Here is an 18,684-nt window from a genome sequence, read left to right as displayed (position 1 = left end):
TGATGAGGGGTGTGGACAGAGTGGATAGGGAGAAACTGTTCCCACTTGTGAAAGGATCGAGAACGAGAGGGCACAGATTTAAAGTCATTGGTAAAAGAAGCAAAAGCGACATGAGGAAAAACTTTTTCACACAGCGAGTGGTTAAAGTATGAACTGCCTGAGAATGTGATGGAGGCAGGTTCAATTGAAGAATTCAAAGGGGAATTAGACTGTTATCTGAAAATAAGGTGCAGGATTATGGGGAGAAGACGGGGAAGTGACATGAGGTGAAATGCTCATTTGGAGAGTCAGTGCAGAGACGATGGGCCAACTGGCCTCCTTCTGTGTAGTAACAATTCTGTGATTCTGTGATTCCAATATTCAAGCCATTTATATATATGGTGGTCCTGACACTGACCATTGTGGACATCACTGTTCACCATCTTCCATTCTGAAAAACAACCAAATACCACAACTCGCTTTTCTTGATATTTCATCCATTTTTAAATCCAAACAGATACTGACCCTCCTATTCCAGGAGCCTCAGTTTTGTTACCCAGCCTTTTATGTGGTAGTTTGTCAAACGCTTTCTTGAAATCCATATAGACAACATCCATTGCTTTCCCTTCATCAACCTTTTCTGTTACTTCATCAAAAAAAATCAGTTATATTAGTGAAGAACTGGAAAGGTGCTGAACCTCTCAGTTTTTGGTCTACCCAAACCAAGTTCAAGGCCTGAATAATGAACCGATTGCCTCATTAGTTCTGTGAATAATACAATGATTTAATAGACAAAGTTTTGAAACATTCCTGCCCATAAATCTTGGTAACAGAGAGTGTGTGGATCTCCTGACTCAGAATGTTTAATGGATACAGTCCTCAGATCCGACAAGGGACCCCTGAGCATCCACAGTAAAGACCGTGTGGATGAGGAAATGTAAGAGCTGGGAGCTGAAACTCAGGGACGGCCGAGCTCTCCTGTCATTGAGCTTGTGTGTCTGCTCTGCTCGCCGCAATTCCGGCTCTACTTTGTTTCCAATGAAAAGATGAAAAGGGCTGTTCGGTTTTCCTCTCACTGACAGCGTGTTTCACTCGGGTTAATATAACCCGGGACTTTTGCTGCTGAAATGAATTCTGCAAGGTCCCAGCAAACACACCGGCTCCCTCCTTTCTCCCCTCTTTCTATCGGATTGTTTTACCAGGAGGGGCTCAATAATAACAAACCCCCTGCAGGGAATGACCGCAAATTGAGCATCTAAATGGGGCAAGTGGGCAGCTTTCTGGGTTCTAGGTTCCCCCTACCCCGCCCCTCCCTCCCTCCAGTCCAAGTCCCTCTTCACTTACTTTGGGACTTTGATGAGGGTGAAATGGGGAAAGTTCCCATTGATGTTTGAGTGCTGAATTGCTGCAAAGATCTGCGCACGCGCGATGTAGCCCCGCCCCCAGTGGGACGTCACAATGAGGAGTGGGGCGCATGCTCAGCCTTTCCCCAACCCAGTCTGTGAGGCCATTCACTCAATCAGGGGAAGATTCTTTAAATCAGCTGCTAATGGAGACTTCCCGGGCCCGGGGGAAGGGAACAAACAGCATCTGCTTCCTGCAGCCACTGCTTTGGGAGCGTGTCCGCAGATGTGCTCAGAGATTAGCATTGAGTGGTGGGAAGTTGAGGGGGAGTCGGGGAGTGTTTGCAACAGACAATGTGGAGCAGGAGCTGCTCCCGGAACATGGAGTGAGCCGGGGACACGGGGAAGGGAGAGTTCATTCTCGGACATTGTCTGTACAGGCTCAGGGAGACACAATGGGAAGAAATCACTATTGAAAATCACTGACAATTTCACCACCCAAAGGAGAGGGAATTTTCCTGCTTTAGTTCCAGTCTCTCACTGTTTGTTGGATTGTGAACAGTGGGGGGAAAATAGCCGCAAAATAACGATGTGGACAGTTAGACAAAGAACATTTATTGCAGACACCAGGTGAGAAGTGTGAAAGGCACATTTTAAATAGTGGCTGCTTGTTTTCCGTTGAAATAGAAATGTGACTGTGTAAAGGTCACTGCTCTATCGGACAGTCCCAGTCATTGAGCAGTGCAGGGCTTGTGTTGTTTCTGAATGTCACAAACTTGTTGTAAAACCACTGCAAACACCTGGTAAACGGAAGCTGAATGCTGCAGTACTGCAGTGGAGTCAGACACTGACACTGTTTGTGTTTTTGGTTTTCATTTTGTGATTGTTCATAATGATTATTATTGGGACGATTACATTGATCGCTTTTGTATCTTCTACCTCACCAGTTCTTTCATTCCTGCAGGAAAATACATGAAGGAACCTGACTGGATGTGGTGATTCTTGGACACAAGGAAAAACGCAGTGATCTCGTTCCAACACACAGTCGGTACAGGATCACTCCCAAAGCACAGAGATACTGCCAGTTCATCAGTTCCACTGGAGCAAACAAAATAAGTAGTCAGACAGACACTGATCCCAAAGTCAAGAGAGACACATTTTCAATCCAACAGTCAAACAACAGCAGGAGAGACAGAAGTTGTTTCTATTTCACTCCAATTCAGTACAGCTGACAGGTTGATACATCAATCACAGTCCAAAAACAAACTCACTATCAGATCTAAATAAACTCTGTCACCATGGTGACATTTTAAATATAAAATCTGAAATAAAACAGACAAAATTTAAAGAATTGAAAGGTACAGAATGAATGCAAGGAGGCTTCAAGGGGATTTGGACAGGTTAAATGAATGGGCAAGAACATGGCAGATGGAATGTAATGTGAATAAGTGTGAAGTTCTCCACTTTGGTAGAATAAACAGAAAGACAGAGTATTTCTTAAATGGTGAGAGGCTGGGAAGTGTCGATGTCCAAAGGCACCTGGGTGTCCTTGTTCATGAGACACTAAAAGCTAGTATGCAGGTGCAGCAAGCAATTAGGAAGGCAAATGGTATGTTGGCTTCATTGAAAGCGTATTTGAGTACATGAGTAAAGATGTATGAAGTCTAGATGAGACCGCACCTGGAGTATTCTGTACAATTTTGGTTTCCTTATCTAAGGAAGGATAGACTTGTCACAGAGGGAGTGCAACAGAGATTCACCGGTCTCATCCCCTCGGATGGTGGGATTGTCTAATGATGAGAGACTGCAGAAACTGGGCCTAAATTCTCTGGAGTTTTGAAGAATGAGAGGTGATCTCATTGAAACAGGCAAAGTTCTTACAGGGTGTCACAGGGTAGATATGGATAGGATGTTTCCTCTGTCTAGTGAGTCCAGAACAAGGGGACACAGTCTCAGAATAAGGGCAGACTGAGATGAGCAGGAATTTCTTTACTCAGAGGGTGAGAAATCTGTGGAATTCTTTATCCCAGAGGGCTGTGGAAGATCAATCATTGAACATATTCAAGACATAAATCGATAGATTTCTAAATACTAACAAGATCAAGGGATATGGAGATGGCAGAGAAAAATGGCGTAGAGGTAGATGATCAGTCACGATCTGTTTGAATGTTGGAGCAGGCTCGATGGGCTGAATGGCCTAATGCCCCTATTTCCTATGATCCTATGAATCCCAATAATGTACATCAGAACGTTAGACCAAGTTATGCATTACATACCAGTTCAAAAATCCCACAGAGATTAAGACTGAAAGATACAGTATCAAGCCATTACTACAAAATGAAGGACTTGGAGCTTGCAGACCAGCCCATGTATAAGATTGAAAGTTATATTTTCATTCACAATCGTTTTCACAGAGCTGAATATTGAATACCAATCCACAACTTGCACAGGATTACCAAATAAAACCTACAACTGTAAAATACAGTTAATCCATATTTTAAATTAAACACAAGGCAAACAAATATTGATACATTAAGAGAGCGGGAAACAGTGAGGGCAGAGTGGAGCATAAAGAACCCAGGAGAGAGAGGGAGCAAGAGTTCACTCGGAGAGCAGGGAACAGCGAGAGCAGGCGTCAAAAAAGGCAAAGGAATACACAATTAATGGGAGAACACTGAATGGTGTAGAGGAAGTGAGGGACGTCGGAGTGAATGTCCACAGATCCCTGAAGTAGCAGTACAGGTCAATAAGGTGGTTCAGCAGGTCCTTTCCTTTATTAACTGAGGTATAGAGTATAAGGGAGACCTGGGTGTCCATGTCAATAAGTCACTGACAGCTAACATGCAGGTGCAGCAAGCAATTAGGAAGGCTAATAGTATGTTAGCCTTTATCGTAAGAGGATTTGAGTATAGGAGTAGTGAATTCTTGCTTCAATTGTATAGAACCTTGGTTAGACTGCACTTGGAGTACTGTGTGCAGTTTTGGTCCCCTTGCCTTCGGAAGGATATTATTGCCACAGTTAGAGTGCAAAGAAGGTTCATCAGACTTGTTCCTGGGATGGTGGGACTGTCCTATGTAGAGAGATTGTGGAAACTGGGGATCTATTCTGTAGAGTTTTGAAGAATGAGAGGTGATCTCATTGAAACCTACAAAATATTTAAAGGACAGTCAGGGTAGATGCAGCTAAGATGTTTCCCCTGGTTGGGAAGTCGAGAACCAGGGGACGCAATTTCAAAATAAGGGGCAAGCCACTTAGGACAGAGATGAGGAGAAATGTTGTTACTCAGAGGGTTGTGAATCTTTGGAATTCTGTACCCCAGAGGGCTGTGGAAGCTCAGTCATTGAGTATGTTTAAAGCAGAGATTGATAGATTTCTAAATACAAATGACATCAGGGAATATGAGGAAAGTGTGGGGAAAAGGGCATTGAAGTGGATGATCAGCCATGATCATATTGAATGGTGGGGCAGGCTCGATGGGCTGAATGGCCGACTCCTGCTCCTATGTTCCTATGTTCCTAACTCCACATTATCGATGAGACACAGCCTCAGGCCGACTTGTCGGGTGTTGCAAACAGATAACACTGCTTCTGATCTTCACCAGAACAGAGAGTGAGATGTAAAATTGATCATCAAACAGACTGTGAGAGAATACAACAGAATAAAACACATGGAGAGACACTGTGGAATAACAAATAGATTTGATTGGAATGTTGAATTATGATTGGAATGGGTAAAACAGCAGATAAAATTGGGACAGAAAAGAGAAACTGATGGGAAGAAGGAAGAAAAGAAAGGATGGATCTGTTCACTTTTTTCAGTTTTTTCACTGGTCCATCAAAGCTGGATTAAAAAAAGATGCAAAAAACAGAGAGTTTCACCAAAAAGGGAGATTAAATGCTGCCGAAACCTTGGATCGAAGGATGCGCCAACAGATCACCTGTTTAACTGTCTCCTCACTGGGAGATTTCAATCAATGAGCAATATTATTCTCTCCTTTTCTTTTGTTAAATGAAACCACTACTGTCACTTGGAGTTAATATCCCTGTGTTCCAACTCCTGAATAATAAAATTGTGAGTTTCGTGATATTTTCTGGACACATTTCCTGCTGAAAGAACTAAGAACTCTTTTCTAATTTACACAATACTATATACACACTCATCAAGCCTCCGAAACTGGCATCCTTGGTGCTGCTCTCTCCTCCCAAACCTCATCTCATGTGACTGTTACATCATCACTCTGATTGTGGGAGGGGTTAATTCCACTGTCTTCAGCATTAACCCTTTACATCCTCATACTGCACTGTCTGTCCAAAAAAATCAGTGGAGGGAACTTGAATTATCAAAACAGCAACAGCTGCCAGTTGAAAATCAACTCAACCCATCAGAGAGAGACTGTCAGAGAACTTCCTGCATCCAGTCCTGACCCTCTCACATTAAGCAGCTGCTCACCCAGACCCCACTCTCATCAACACTGAACATTTTTACTGAGACCCTTCAAATACTGTTTACAAATACTGTATGCAACAAAGTTTAATATCTTCTCACCGTTTCTCGGTAACCACATGAGACATAGGTTTTCTTATTTGGTTCCTTTGATTTTTCTTGTTCCTGACTGACAAATATTCCAATCCTCAGACAAACCCTCCCACTTGTGTCATGTCCCAGTCTCGGTTAAAAGCAACACATAATGACACAAACACTCTCCTTCAGTGAGATTAATATCAAGCTGTTTTCCAGGTTGAATGTAACTGTGAACAAATTTATGTCAAAGAAGTTAACTTTGATGTCTCAGCACTGAAATTCTGTCCAAGGAGGAACAGCCATTCCAAACTCAAATCATTCACAAAGGCTGTTTTTTAATGTGATTGAAATTCATCAAGTATTTTGAATTAAAGTTCACAAGACACAAATGTCAATGTTGATAATGAAACTTTTCAAGCATGTTGCAACTGTGAAATAAGGCTCTGCTGGGAGTTGAACCCAAGATCTCCTGTTGACTAGATAGGTGCTTTAACCAACTAAGCTACAGACCCAAATCACAAATGCATGTGCAATTGAAATCAGAGGAAGGCCTTGCAGATAGTGGGCAGGCTTTGGCGAGTCAAGAGCTCAGTTCGTCACGGCAGTGTTCCCAGCCTCTGACTCGCTCTTGTAGTTGTAGCTGTAGTTGTAATTGTAATAGGCAACCGTCCGTCTCGGAAGGCGATGGGCTACACCCGGGGTGTACGTCACTTCTGTATGTAACATCGTTTGTTGTGGCTGTAGAGGATGACTCGTGAGTGACAATCCCTTCCGCAGCTGGTATAGATGAATGTCATTGCCCCGAGGTCGACTGATAATTTTTCCTTCCTCTGAGCTCTCTTTCCCACCATCTGGTCATTTCTTTTGTCCTCTGCTTTTCCCATGGTCTTCCTGAGTGCCTTTCTCCAGGAATTCCAGTCAGCAGGAAGGACTTCCCATGCATCGACTCCAATCCCAGTCTGCTTGAGATCTCGCTTTGCAGATGTCCTTGTATCACAGACGTCGGTGACCTGTTGGTCTCATGCTGATAGCAAGCTCACCAAAGAGCATGTCATTGGCAAAGCGACCGTCATCCATTCAGCACACATGACCCAGTCAACAGAGTCACCGCTGACTCAAGAGGGCAAACATGCTGCAGATCCCTGCACGCTGGTGTACTTCTGCATTCGGCACTCTGTCCTGCCAGGAGATGCCCAATATCCATCTGTACTTTCCCTGAGCTACAGGTTATTGCAAGTTTCTCTGGCTGTGTTTATTTTAGGTGATTTTGTGCTCAGGTTCTTTTGGAATCCATGTGTTTGCAGATCTTTGTGAGTGAGAGATGTGGTAATATGTTTAAAAGATTTCCCTATAAATTATTCATATCTCCATCTTTCCCCGAACTTTGCACAAACACATTAATATGGGAATCACACACATCAGGCCGTCAAACCTGTCTGTTAAACATTGAAAGGTGACAGTGTTTATTGTGACGGGGTTCCATTTATGAGGACACATCTTGATGATTCACACATGTAAAAATTTGTATATTATGTTCATGACATAATGACATAAAAAAACATTTCCTTGCACTTGCCATGCTTGGTGAACATTTTCTCTGCTGATGCCCCCTGAATATATTAGAGAACATGGTGAAGAGGTTGAGATTAAAGTCTGTAAATATAGGCAGCAAACAGCAGCAGGGACTGCAGTGAACAAGATTTACGTGACATATTTGTGCTTATATTGGTGGGTGAAATAAGATACTAAACACACAAAATCCTACATTTGAGCTCGCGTATAAGATTGCTCTGTCTATGGAGATAGCATCAAAGAATGCTCAGGAATTTTGTCCTATGCCAGTGATCGTAACACACTTCAGGGGAACTTAAAAAAAAATGGTAAAATGGGCTTTCACATAACAGATGACATTTTACACAGAGAAGTGTGAAGTGATACAATTTGGAAGGAAGAATGCCATATAAATGAACCGTTACAATTCTAAACTGGGTGCAGGAGCAGAGAGACAATGTACACCAATGTTAGAAGGATTGAAAAGGTAGCTAAGAGCAAACAGGACACTTGGCTTTATTAATAGAGGCACAGAGTAAAAGCATATAAGTTATGCTAAACCTTTATAAAATACTGGGAATGAATGGCCTCCTCCTGTACCTCCACAGAAAGCTTCCATTCCAGGTTTACACACACTCATCAGGATCACTCTCCACAGATCCTGCCACTCCAGGCTCGGACACCCACTTCAGGATCACTCTCCATACATCCCAGCACTATGGGCTCGGAGACCCTCTTCAGAATTCCTAAATCTCCAGACATGGACATCCTTTGAGGACCACTCTCCACAGATTCTGCCCTCCAGGTTCAGACACACTCTTCAGATTCATCTCGGCCTCTGGAGGTCCCCAGCATCACAGCTTCCAGTTTTCAGCCAATTCGCTTCACTCCACATAATGGCAAGAAACAGCTGAAGACACTCGATACAGCAAAGACTATGGACCCTAACAAGATTTCCGGCTCTAGTCCTGAAGACTTGTGCTTCAGAACTAGCTGCGCTCTCAGCCACACTGTTCCAGTCGAGCTACAACACAGGCATCTACTTGACAATGTGGAAAATTGCCCAAGTGTGCCCACTCCATAAAAAAAATGCAGGACAAATCCAATCTGACCAATTGCCGCCCCATCAGTCTACAATCAATCATCAGCAAAGTGATGGAAGATGTCACCAACAGTGCTATCAAGCACCACACATGTAGCAATAATCTGATCATCGATGCTCAGTTTAGGTTCTGCCAGGGTCTCTCAGCTCCAGGAAATAATTTGGCAGATAGAGTATAATGTGGGAAAATGTGAGGTTATCCACTTTGGTAGGAAGAATAGAACAGGAAAATATTATTTAAATTGTGAGAGATCACAGAATGCTGCGATGTAGAAGGATCTGGGTGTCCTTGTACATGTATCACAAAAAGTTACCATGCAGGTACAGCAAATAATTAGGAAGGCAAATGGAATGTTACCCTTTATTGCAAGGGGGATGGAGTATAAAAGTAGAGAAGTCTTGCAACAAATGTACATGGTGCTGGTGAAACCACACCGAGGGTACTGTGCGCAGTTTTGGTCTCCTTATTTAAGGAGGGATATACTTGCATAAGAGGCAGTTCAGAGAAGGTGCATTGGATTGATTCCTGTGATGAAGGTGTTGTCTTATGAGGAAAGTTGAGCAGTTTGGACTGATACTCATTGGAGTTGAGAAAAATGAAAGGTGAACGTATTGAGACATATAAGATTCTGAGGGGGCTTGACAGGGTAGATGCTGAGAGGATGTTTCCTCTCGTGGTGGAATCTAGAACTAGGAGACACAGTTTCAGATTTAGGGCTTTTTCATTTCAGAAGGAATTTCTTCTCTCAGAGGGTCATTAATCTTTGGAATTCTCTACTTCAGAGAGCAGTGGAGGCTGGGTCATTGAATGTCTTCAAGATTTTTATCTACAAGAGAGCCAAGGGTTATGTGGGCAGGCAAGAAAGTGGGGTTTCGGTCATGATCAGGTCAGCCATGATCCTATTGAATGGCGGAGCAAGCTCGACGGGCCAAATGGCCTACTCCTGCTACTAGTTGTTCTGATATTATGTTTGCATGATCTCATTGCAGCTTGGTCCAAACAGAGACAAAAGAGTGGAATTCCAGAGGAGAGGTGAGAGTGATTTCCCTTGAGTGAGTGTGGCATCAAGGATCCCTAGCAAAATTGAAGTCACTGGGAATCAGGGGAAAAACTCTCCACTTGCTGGAGTTGTACCTCGCACAAAACAAGATGGTTGTGGTTCGTGGAGGCCAATCATCTCAGCCCAGGACATTGCCTCAGGAGTTTCTCAGGGTAGTGTCCAAGACCCAAACATCCCAGCTGTTTCATTGACGACTTTCTCTTCAACATAAGTCAGAAGTGGGAATGTTAGATGATGACTCACAACTCTTTAGATACTGAAGCAGTCTGTGCCTGCAAGCAGCAAGACCTGAACAACATTCAGGCTTGAGCTGATAAGTGACAAGCAACCTTCTGGCCACACAAGTGCCAAGCAGTGAACATCTCCAATGAGAGAGAAAAAAAATCTACCTTTTGATATTCAGAAGCATTATCATCGTTAAATCCCCCACCATCAACATCTTGACCAGAAACGTAACTGGACCAGTCACATCTATGCTGTGGCTATAAGCGCAGGTCAGAGATTACGAATTCTGCAGCAGGTATCTCACCTCCTGACACCCCAAATCCTGTCCACCATCTACAAGGCACAAGTCAGGAGTGTGATGGAATACATCCCACTCAACAACACTCAAGAAGCTCAACACCATCCAGGACAAAGCAGCGCACTTGATCGGCACCTAACCCACCACCTTAAACATTCAATCCCTCCACAACCAGTGGCTGCAGTGTGTACCATCTCCATATGCACTGCAACAACTCGCCAAATATCCTTCAACAGCACCCTCCAAACTCGTGACCACTACCACCTCGAAGGACAGGGGCAGCAGATGCATGGGAACTCACTACCTGCAGGTTCCCCTCCAAGACACTCACCATCCTGACTTGGAACGATATCGCCATTTCTTCACTGTTGTTGGGTCACAATCCTGGTACTCCCTCCCCAATAGCACTGTGGGTGTTCCTGCACCATATGGACTGCATCAGTTCAAGAAGGCAGCTCTCCACCACCTTCTTAACGGCAATAGGAATGGGTAATAAATGCTAGCCTTATCAGCGATACTCACACCCAAGAATGAATAAAAACCAAATCACTCTCCACAGATTCCCTACAATCTGGCCTTGGACATTTACTTCAGGAGCACAGAGCTTTATATCACTGCAACATGAGTTCCAATCCTCATATTCTGTTCACTTTTCACATTAGTTTCTACCAGTCCACTAGCTTTTATTAATTCAGTATTCGGGTCTCTGCTCCTCCGCCGTTTCTAACATCTCACCTCTTACAAAAAAACACTCTGATCTATCGTAGGTACTAGATGACCCCTCATTTCAAACTCCATCTGCCAAAGCATTGCTCACTCACTTAATCTATCAAGAAGATTTGAAAATAAATTTCTTGCCAAAGGATAATTTTCTGCATCTGCTCCCTCGCCATTTGCTTTTCCCATTTGTCTTTCACTTGGTGCAAATCGAGAGAAAGTAAAGATGGAAAGAAGGAGGGGGGGAAAATCCTGCTCTGTTTCGTGATCCCTATTTGATCTTCATTCCAGTGCAGTTTGGATGAAGAATTCCAATTGTCTGTCTCAATTTTAATAAAGTATAAACAATTCTGGAATCACTGTCAGGACTTTGACAAGAACAGGTTTCGAGGCTGACTTTGCACATAAACAATACACTGAACAGTTCATAAACTGGCGACAAAGATGGAATTCGAACCCACGTGTGCAGAGCACAATGGATTAGCAATTCATCACCTTAACCTCGCGGCCACCTTGTCAGTTGCAGAAGCATAGCTGTCACCTTCAGCACAGTTTCTGGCTGTGCAGCCAGCTGTGGAATGATGGAAATATATCTTCTGTCAGGAAATGAAGTTGGGAATGGAGCAGTGTGAAACATTTCCAGACCATGTCCAACACATTTCTACTCAGTGTGAAAACCCACCACGGAAAGACTGGAACATACAATCATTTCAACACATCATGATTAACATCACTCAGACACCTGAACCATTAGGTCACTGATGAAGTCAAGATGCCCGAATTACTCATGAAATGACAACTGAACCAACTGACTGGAAGAATTGCTTAAACTCCACATGATCAGCGAGGCACAGCCTCAGGCCGACTTGTCGGGTGGTGTAAACAGATATCACTGCTTCTGATCTTCACCAGAACAGAGAGTGAGATGTGACATTGATCATCAAACAGACTGTGAAAGAATACAACAGAATAAAACACATGGAGAGACACTGTGGAATAACAAATAGATTTGATTGGAATGTTGAAATTTTGATTGAATGGATAAAACACCAGAAACAGCAGATTAAAGTGGGATTCTCATCATTATATTGATCTGGGACAGAAAAGAGAAACTGATGGAAAGAAGAGAAGAAGGAAGAAAAGAAAGGATGGAACTGTTCAATTTTTTCAGTTTTTTCACTCGCCCATCAAAGCTGATAAAAAAAGTTGCAAATAACAGAGAATAGCACCAAAAAGGGAGATTAAATGTTGCTGAAACCTTGGATCGAAGGATGCTCCAACAGATCACCTGTTTAACTGTCTCCTCACCAGGGGATTTCAATCAGTCAGCAATATTATTCTCTACTTTTTTTGTTAATTGGTCCCAGAACGGTCACTTGGAATTAATATCTGTGTTCCGACTCCTGAATAATAAAATTGTGAGTTTCTCGATATTTTCTGGACACAGTTCCTGCTGAAAGAACTAAGAACTCTTTTCTAATTTACTCAATACTCTATACACACTCATCAAGCCTGCTAAGCTAGCATCCTTGGTGCTGCTCTCTCTTCTCCCAAACTTCATCTCATGTGACTGTTACATCATCACTCTGACCGTGGGAGGGGTTGATCCCACTATCTTCAGCATTAACCCTTTACATCCTTATACCACACTGTCTGTCCAAATAAAATGGGTGGAGGGAACTTCCTTCATTTATCAAAACACCAACAGCAGCACAGTGGCGCAATGGTTAGCACTGCAGCCTCACAGCTCCAGCGACCAGGATTCAGTTCTGGGTACTGCCTGTGTGGAGTTTGCAAGTTCTCCCTGTGTCTGTGTGGGTTTCCGCCGGGTACTCTGGTTTCCTCCCACCTCCAAAAGACTTGCAGGTTGGTAGGTAAATTGGCCATTGTAAATTGTCCCTAGTGTAGGTACGTGGTTGGAGAATGGTGGGGAAGTGGTAGAGAATATGGGATTAATGTAGGATTAGTATAAATGGGTGGTTGCTGGTTGGCACAGACTCGGTGGGCCGAAGGGCCTGTTTCAGTGCTGTATCTCTAAATAAGAAAAGTAAAATAGAAGCTACCAGTCGTAAATCATCTCAAACCCATTAGAGAGATAGAGGGAGACTGTCAGAGAACTTCCTGCATCCAGTCCTGACCCTGTCACACTCAGCAGCTTCTCACCCAGACCCCACTCTCATCAACACTGAACATTGTTACCGAGACCCTTCAAATACTGTTTATAAAAGGTAGAAAAATTCAAACTTCATCACAGCTAGATTGAAGAACAAAGTTTAATATCTTCTCGTCGTCACTCGGTAACCACATGAGACAGTCCTTAAATCAGTAGCATAAATTATCAGCTGCAAGAATGTTTGTCATTGGGTTGAATCATTTCTGTGTGAGGAATGTTCCAGCATCATAAACCAGGGGAACGTGTTGACTGAGCTGTGTCTTCATCTCTTCTGGACAGTTCACCCTTCATTCTGCTCTGATTCACTTTCCCAAAGCGGATCTACAGATTCTCAAATCTGGAGACTGGGTTTTCTCATTTGGTTCCTGTTGATTTTTCTTGCTCCTGAATGATAATATATTCCAACCTCGGATCAACCTTGCCCTGTGTCCCAGTCTCGGTTAAAAGCGACAAATAACGGCACCAACATTCTGAAACATACAACACGGTCACATTCTGCTTCAGTGAGATTAATGCTGAGGCAGTTTCCGTGTCGAATGCGATTGTGAACAAATTTCTCTCAAGGAAATTGTGAGTGATCGAGTATTTGCACTGAATTTCTGTGCAAGAAGGGACAGTTTCAAACAGTCATTCCCAAATCACGTCCTTCACAAAGACAAAGACTGTGCTTTCTTAACGTGTCACTCAACTTCACAAACAAATTTGAACTCGAAGTTCAGGAGAAGACAGAGATGTGAATGATTGACAGTGTAATCTTTAAATCATAATTTTCCGTTTCTTCGTTGAAGTGAGGCTCAACCCTAAGCCACTCGAGATCGCGGAAAGCTACAAACATGGATCCAGAAATCAGAAAAGTAGTGAAACAGTTGGTGAGTACATTGTGACACTGAAGAATTTATCACCACATTGCAACTTTGGCACATTCTTAGGCTGTACATTATGAGACAGATTTGTGCTTATATTGGTGGATGAGAAAAGATACTAAACACACAAAATCCCAATTTGAGCTAGTGTGTAAGATTGCTCTTTCCACGGAGATAGCATCAAAGAATGCTCGTGAATTTCGTCCAGGTACTGCCTGTGTGGAGTTTGCAAGTTCTCCCTGTGTCTGCGTGGGTTTTCTCCGGGTGCTCCGGTTTCCTCCCACAAGCCAAAAGACTTGCAGGTTGATAGGTAAATTGGCCATTATAAATTGTCACTAGTGTAGGTAGGTGGTAGGGAAATATAGGGACAGGTGGGGATGTTTGGTAGGAATATGGGATTAGTGTAGGATTAGTATAAATGGGTGGTTGATGTTCGGCACAGACTCGGTCGGATGAAGGGCCTGTTTCAGTGCTGTATCTCTAATCTAATCTAATCTAATCTATGCCAGTGACAGTAACACACTTCAGAGGAACTTCAACACACTGGTAAAATGGGCTTTCACACAGCAGATAAAATTTTACACAGAAAATTGTGAAGTGATACAGTTTGGGAGGAAGAATGAGACAATGCACACCAATCTTTTTTGATCAAGGTTTGAAAAGGTTGCTAAGAGCAAACAGGACACTTGGCTTTATGAATAGAGGCATCGAGTAAAAGCAAATAAGTTATGCTAAACCTTTATAAAACACTGGGGATGAATGACCTACTCCTGTACCTCCACGGAAAGATTCCACTCCAGGCTCGGACACCCTCTTCAGGATCACTCTCCATACATCCCGCCATTCCACGCACGGATATCTCCCTCAGGATCAGATCACAGCTCCACAGTCCTGCCACATCCAGTCGTGATTGGTGGTGGATAATTAAATAACTAACAAGATGAGGAGGCTCCAAAAACATTCACATCCTCAATGATGGTCGTGCTGAGCACGTCAGTGCAAAAGATGAAGCTGAAGCATTTGCAGCCATCTTCAGTCAGAAATATTAAGTGGATTTGATCTGTGCTAATTTCAGCTCCTCATGCTCGCTGGTACCTTGGTTCGCTGGTGCTAATTTCAGAGTAAATCATGCAGCTTGACAATTGGAGCCAAAGAAAAAGACACAGGAGAGGTTGAAAGTGCCAAAACCTGGGATTGAACCAAGAACTGTTTAACTGTTAGTGCAGCACGAACTCAACAAAGCTATTTCAACAAAACACTAAAGCCACCATTCTGTCACTGCTTTGGAAGACAATATATACATTAAAGTGTTTGTAAAAAGTTACAGAACACAACATGTGAGTAATATTCCCCATTGTTTTCTCAGTACTGATGGATTGTGAAGTGGGACACAGCCAGAAGTCCCACTGTGCCACACTGACCCTGAGCTGTGAGTGAAATGAGATAAAGTTCAATCTTTAGCAGAGAGATTCTGGAGAGAGGTAAGAGTCCTGAATCAAGGAGAGACTTTCTGACACAATAAAAGCAAAATACTGCAGATGCTGGAAATCTGAAATAAAAACAAAAAGTGCTGGAAATACTCAATAGCTCTGGCAGCACCTGTGGAGAGAGAAACAGAGTTAATGTTTCTGGTCTGTGACCTTTCATCAGAACTGACACAGGTTAGAAAAGAATTAGGTTTTAAACAAGTGAAGGGGAGGGGCATGTGGGAGAGAACAAAAGGGAAGGTGTTTGATAGAGCAGAGGGCAGGAGAGATTAAATAACAAAGCTGTCCTGGGATAAAGGCAAAGAGTGTGTTAATGCTTGTGGTTGCCTGACACCAGTCATGCTCTGATGTTATTGAACACAATGTTCAATCCACAAGGCTGTCGAGTGCCGAATCAAAAGGTTGGGTGCTGCTCCTCGAGCTTGGGTTGATTTTCACTGGAACACTGGAGCAGGCCAAAGACAGAAATGTTGACATGAGAGCAGGGGGGAGTGTTGAAATGGCAAGCAACCAGAAGCTCAGGGTCATGATTTCGGCCTGAGCAGAGGTGTTCCACCTAATCTGCGTTTGGTCTCCCCAGTTTAGAGGAGACCACATTGTGAGCAGTGAATCCAGTATACATAATTGAAAGAAGTACAAGTAAATCGCTGCTTCACCTAAAAGGATTGTTTGGGGCTTTGGATAATGAGCAGAGAGGAGGGAAAAGGGCAGGTATTATATCTCCTGCGATTGCATGGGAAGGTGCCTTGGAAAGGGGACGAGGTATCGGGGGTAATGGAGGAGTGGACCAGGGTGTCGCGGAGGGAACAATCCCTTCAGAATGTTGACAGGGGAGGGGAGGATGCGTTTGGTGGTGGCATCACGCTGGAGGTGGCGGAAATGGTGGAGGATGATCCTTTGGATGTGGAGGCAGGTGGGGTGGAAGGTGAGGACAAGGGAAACCCTGTCGCAGTTCTGGGAGGGAGGGGAAGGGGGAAGGGGGAAGGCAGAGGTTGAGAGTCCTGTCAACCGCACTGGGCGGGGGCGGAGTAGTCAATTATATCTGAGGGAAGAAATGAACAGAACTGGCAGCTCAAAACTGGACATCCATGAGGCACTGTGGGCCATCAGCAGCAGCAGAATTGTATTTAAACACGATATGTTACCTCATGGCCTGACATATCCCTGACTCTGCCATTACCATCAAGCCAAGGGAGCAATAGTGCTTCAATCAAGTGTGCAGGAGGGCATGTCAGGAGCAGCACCAAGCAGACCTAAAAATGAGTGAAGCTACAACACAGGATTACTTGCATGTCATATAGCGGAAGCAGCATGCAATAGACAGAGCTGAGTGATCTCACAACCAACAGATCAGATCAAAGCTCTGCAGTCCTGCCACATCCAGTCCTGAATGGTGGTGGATAATTAAACAATTAACAGGAGGACGAGGCTCCACAAATATCCCCATCCTTAATGATAGGGGAGACCAGTATATCAGTGCAAAATACAAGGTTGAATCATTTGCAACCATCTTCAGCCAGAAGTGCCAAGTAGATGATCCATCTCAGCCTCCTCCTGAGATCCCCAGCATCACAGGTGCCAACCTTCAGCTAAATCCACCTCACTCCACATGATATCAAGAAATGGCTGAAGGCTCTGGATACTGAAAACATCCTGGCTGCAGTGCTGAAGACTTGTGCTCCAGAACTAGCCACGCCGCCTGCCAAGCTACACCACTGGCATCTACCCGGCAATGTGGAAAATTGCCCAGGTATGTCCTGTACACAAAAAGCAGGACAAATCCAACCCGGTCAATTACTTCCCTGATCAGCCTCCTCTTGATCATCAGTAAAGTGATGGAAGGTGTCGTTGACAGTGCTATCAAGCAGCACTTACACAGCAATAACCTGCTCACCGATGCTCATTTTGGTTTCCGCCAAGGCCACTCGGTTCCTGACCTCATTATGGCCTTGGTTCAAATATGGACAGAAGAGCTGAATTCAGGAGGTGAGGTGAGGTGACAGTGACTGCTCTTGCCAAGGGCATCAAGGAGCCCTTGCAGAATTGAAGTCAATGGCAATCAAGGAGAAAAATCTCCACTGGTTGGAGTCATACCTTGCGCAAAGGAATATGGTGCTGGTTGTTGGTGGCCAATCATCTCAGTACCAGACATCGCTCAGGAGTTCCTCAGGGTAGTGTCCTAGGCCCCAACCGTCTTCAGTTGCTTCATCAATAAACTTCCTTCCGTCATAAGGTCAGAAGTGGAAATGTTCACTGATAATTGCAAAATGTTCAGTTGCATTAGTAACTCCTCAGATACTGAAGCAGTCCGTATCCACATGTAGAGAGACCTGGGCAAGATTGGGCTTGGACTGATAAGTGGCAAGTAACATGCACGCCACAAAAATGCCAGGCAATGACCATTTCCAACAAGAGTGAATCTAACCATCTCCCCTTGACAGTCAATGACATTACCATTGCTGAATCCTTCACAATCAACATCCGGGGGGTTACCAATGAGCAGAAACTGAATTGGATCAGTCATATAAATACCGTAGCTACAAGAGCAGGTCAGAGGCTGGGAATTCTGCTGCAAGGAACTCACCTCTGTCCACCATCTACAAGGCACAAGTCAGGAGTGTGATGCAATACTCCCCACTTGCCTGGATGAGTGGAGCTCCAACAACACCAAAGAAACTCAACACCATACAGGACAAAGCAGATCACTTGATCAGCACTCCATCCACTACTTTAAATATTCACTTCCTGCACCACCAGTGAACAGTGGCAGCAGTGTGTACCATCTACAAGATGCACTGCAGCAACTCACCAAGCCTCCTTCGACAGCACCTTCCAAACCCCCAACCTCGACCACCTAGAAGGATATTGGATGAATGGGAACACCACCATCTGCAAGCTCCCCTCCAAGTTACACACTGTCCTGACTGGGAACTATATCACCATTCCTTCACTGTCACTGGATCAAAATCTTGGAACTCACTTCCTAACAGCACTGTGGGTTTACGTACAACACATGGACTGCAGCAGCTCCAAAAAGGCAGCTCACCACCACCTTCTCAAGGGCAATTAAGGATGGACAATAAAGGCTGCGTTTGCTGACAACGCAACCACTAGGTGGCACAACTCGCTTTCTCCCCCTGCTTTGCACCGGCCGCTTCCACCCTCCACAGTCGCTCGCTCCAGAACTCGCTTCTCCCGCCGCCCTACTTCCCTGGCCGATTGTCTCCCGATCATGTCACCCCATTCTCCAGTCGTTCGCTCACTCCCCACCCACCTCCCCTCCAGCCGCTAGCTCCAGCCTCAAAGTCTCCTATTCAGCCGCTTCCTCCAGCTGAGTGAGGGGCTGGATACCCGATGTTGATT

Source organism: Heterodontus francisci, unplaced genomic scaffold (assembly GCF_036365525.1).
Source record: "Heterodontus francisci isolate sHetFra1 unplaced genomic scaffold, sHetFra1.hap1 HAP1_SCAFFOLD_61, whole genome shotgun sequence".
In the NCBI taxonomy this organism is placed as follows: Eukaryota; Metazoa; Chordata; class Chondrichthyes; order Heterodontiformes; family Heterodontidae; genus Heterodontus; species Heterodontus francisci.
The sequence above is the reverse complement of the archived record's forward strand: the minus strand, read 5'-3'. Positions refer to the sequence as shown.